This window comes from Mandrillus leucophaeus, unplaced genomic scaffold, assembly GCF_000951045.1.
Source record: "Mandrillus leucophaeus isolate KB7577 unplaced genomic scaffold, Mleu.le_1.0 Scaffold549, whole genome shotgun sequence".
Lineage (NCBI taxonomy): Eukaryota > Metazoa > Chordata > Mammalia > Primates > Cercopithecidae > Mandrillus > Mandrillus leucophaeus.
In genome coordinates, this window is record NW_012105908.1 from 109,117 (window position 1) to 113,403 (window position 4,287).

Here is a 4,287-nt window from a genome sequence, read left to right on the forward strand (position 1 = left end):
GCCTCCCGGGTCTACGCCATTCTCCTGCCTCAGCCTCCCGAGTAGCTGGGACTACAGGCGCCCGCCACCTCACCTGGCTAGTTTTTTGTATTTTTTTGGTAGAGATGGGTTTTCACCGTGTTAGCCAGGCTGGTCTCGATCTCCTGACCTTGTGATCCGCCCGTCTCGGCCTCCCAAAGCCACTGCGCTTGGCCTTAAATAAATATTTTCAATAACTTGTTTAAATAAATATTTTCATTATTCTACAACACATATTTTGCTTATTTTGTTTATATTGAGTGCTAAAAGAATGAATTAAAATTCTCTTCTCCTAGAAAGCTAGTTATTACTAAGACCCAGTTCAAATCATAGTCTCATCTAGCAACCACAGGATTTGTCCTAGGAAAGTCTTATAGATTAAAAATCTGTGTTTCCTAAGAAACACAGAACTGCATACAATGTTTCAGTTTTTCAGGAGAGTTCCCATATGCATCCACTATATCCACTAAAGGCTTCATATATCACTGAGCTTGACAACAACTATATAAGAATTATAATTCCAAACAGTTCTTTATATACTTACCTCAAGAGATTTGTTTATGAAACACTTCAACAGCAAATATCTTAAGGTAAAAATGAACAACATAAAAACAAGAAACTGATAGAAGAACTCTGCTTTAGTAAAGCCAAACTGCTCGATAAATATTTCTTAAGCACCAAGCTCACATATGTGCCACAGAAACCAATGATGATGTAAGCTTTGGCCCTCCTCAAAACTCAGCAACCAAACCACTCCTGCAAAAACTGGTATTTATTACTGAACCACGGGCTGCTGTTCTGTTAATGATATCTGAATGTGATCCTGCCTGATACGGTTGTTGATACGTTGTATGACTTCCTAAGTAACTGGTTGTTAATCATGTCAAATAGAAAAATAACACTGCCAGGTGTGAGGTGAATAAAAACTATAACTATTATTATCATGCTCTTGGAAGAGAAGCCTTCTCACTTTCTGATCTTCCCTAAGAAGAAAAGAAAATAATAGATACAGTTCTGGAATTCCCCGACCACTTCCATGGTGTTCTTCAAAGTATGGCTATGACATTTGGAAACCTCGCATTGTTTTAGTTTATATTTCTTTTTTAAATTTATTTTTATTTATTTATTTTTTTTAGACAGGGTCTTACTCTGTTGCCCAGGCTGGAGGGCAGTGGCGCAATCTCGGCTCACTGCAACTTCCACCTCAGGGGTTCAAGCAGTTCGTGTGTCTCAGCCTCCCAAGTAGTTAGGATTACAGGCGCGCCACCAGGCCCAGCTAATTTGTGTGTGTGTGTGTGTGTGTGTGTGTGTGTGTGTGTGTGTGTGTGTGTATTTTTTAGGTAGAGTTGGAGTTTCACCATTTGGACAGGCTGGTCTTGAACTCCTGGCCTCAAGTAATCCAGGAGTTCCTTGAACTCCTGGCCTCAGCCTCCCAAAGTGCTGGGACTAAAGGTGTGAGCCACCACGCCCGGCCCCCAGTTTATTTTTCTTAACTGTTCTCTATTGTACATGTTCACCTTATAAGTGTTTGTCACTGATCACTCTACTACATAGGTTCTTTCTCTCAGCACATCCGCTTTTCATATACTGTGTTGTTAGGCACAAAGCAGTGAGGACGTGTCCTCCTGCCAGTCCAATCTTCCTAAGTCACATCATATTAGATGACATATATCTTTTATATCTATAATGTAATAATGAATAATACTTATGTTAAATATGGCTAAGTGAACATCATGGGTAGACTCAGAGATGTACAGAATAGAAGGAAGTAGGGCCGGGCGCGGTGGCTCAAGCCTGTAATCCCAGCACTTTGGGAGGCCGAGACGGGCAGATCACGAGGAGATCGAGACCATCCTGGCTAACACGGTGAAACCCCGTCTCTACTAAAAAATACAAAAAGCTAGCTGGGCGAGGTGGCGGGCACCTGTAGTCCCAGCTACTCGGGAGACTGAGGCAGGAGAATGGCGTAAACCCGGGAGGCGGAGCTTGCAGTGAGCTGAGATCCGGCCACTGCACTCCAGCCTGGGCGGCAGAGCGAGACTCCGTCTCAAAAAAAAAAAAAAAAAAAAAAGAATAGAAGGAAGTATCTGCAGCCTCAGGAGGCCCATGGAAAGCGAAGGAAGTTCAGATTCTAGACAGCTAGCTGTGCTCCGTGATGTGTATATATACATAGAAAAACTTCAGGCCACTCTTGGCACCAGCCAGTGAAATCATTTCTCTCTCCAGTACCTCAGCCCCTATCTCAGCTGCCTTCCTGAATCCCTTTGAGATCCCTTGGTCCTTGGTAGAGCCCAGGGGACTCCTAACATAAAGCCTTAGAGCAATGCATCTGCCTTGGAGGTGGCTTTGTGATTTAATAGAGAATCTCAGTCTTTCTCTGGCTGTGTGCTTGAAAAAGTCCAGTTATTTGACCTCATCAATTTCATTGAAATAAGCTACTCTCTATCCCATGAAAATATACGAATATATTTCAACATTTTCAGAGTTCAGTGTTTTAATATTATTTTCCCTGTTCATTTGTTAACTCTGTATGCCTTAAATACCCATTTTGAAATCCATAGTATTGTATTGAAGGATCCAGCTAATTTCAGAATACAATTATTGTATGACTTCCTAAGTAACTGGTTGTTAATCATCTCAAATGAAAAAATAACAGTGCTGGCTGTGAGGGGTGATTTTTCTTTTCTGCCTCTTTTCCTTGGGTTTACTCAACTGAAGCCTGTGTATGCTAGTCACATAATAAATGCTCATTAGATAGTGATCTGATATTAACTGTATGTGTCCCTAGTACCTTCAGTGCCTTAGAACTGTAATGACTTTTAAAGAATATCTCCTATTATGTAACATCTGAGTGGTTTCAAAAATTTAATTGCATTTCCCTTTAGCTTTTCAATCCCTTTAGTCTTAAAGTATTTTAAGGAAATATTTTGGCAAGTGAAACTCCTTGTTTCCCAGACTGCACCTCTTTCCTGCATTCTGACGTCTGTTTCCACCTGCTGGCTGGACATTGCTGTCTGCATGTTCCTCAGGTTTCTCAGGCTCAGCACACAGAAATACTCAACCTCATCCTGACCAAACGCTCCCCTTCGTAGGTCTGTTATTCAGTGGCTCAACCCAGAGACCTGAGAATCACCCAAGACTTCTCTCTCTCCCCCTTCCTCCCATGGCTCATCATCCCATCAATTCTTCCTCCAAAATACATCTCACGTCTGTTTCCTCTCCTCATCCCCCTGCCATGCTGTTGGTTCATGCCTTCTTACATGACTGCAGTATATCTTACAGGTCTTCCTGCCTTCAGGGTCTGTCCTCTCCAGCACACCCTCTCCATGGGGCATGCCAACCTTTTCTCCTCTCCTTGATTCAAGCTTTGCAACTACTCTCCCTTTCCCACCACGTGAAGTCTACATTTCTTCCCATGGCTTAAAAAGCACTTCACATGCTCCCCCTCTTCTACTTGCATGCGATGCCCTCCCACAACCTCCTTCACTCCATCCAGCCTTCTACATATGCCACGCCCCCTCATACTTCATCTTAAATGTAAACTCCAAATTTCATGAACGAACACATCAATAAATGAAATAAAAATACGCATCCTGACTGTCCCAGGATTGCCCAGAGAGGAGCAGAGTTGACTCGGATATTCAGAGATTAATCTGTGTATTGAATAGTTGGGGCCTTGCTTTTGCTCATTAATTCTTTCATCTAAAATAAACTGTTTAGGGCATCCTGGGGAAGATGTTTTTATCCTGCTAAATCTTGGGAACAGGAGGAGGAAGTGGCTGGCAACTGAAGGCTGGAACACGTGCTACTGGTAATCGTAGCTGTTAACGTTGCACCTCTTTAGATACTTAAAGAATTCCCTGTCTTGGTTCCATTTTGTACACATTTGAAAAATAATCTGCAGAAAAGAGCTGTGCTAGAACGACTTCATAGCTCCCAAGAATTTAAAAAAAAAAAAAAAAAAAACCACTTGATCAACTTAATTCCTTTTTCTTTATCTTCCCTTCCTCATTCTCCTTCTGTTCCACCCTCTTTTCTAAGCTGTTTCACTTTGCAATATATTGCTGGTAAAGAGTTGCAGGGTGGCCGGGCGCGGTGGCTCAAGCCTGTAATCCCAGCACTTCGGGAGGCCGAGGTGGGCCCATCACGAGGTCAGGAGATGGAAACCATCCTGGCTAACACGGTGAAACCCCGTCTCTACTAAAAAAAAATACAAAAAATTTTAAGTGGGCGTGGTGGCAGGCGCCCGTAGTACCAGCTACTTGGGAG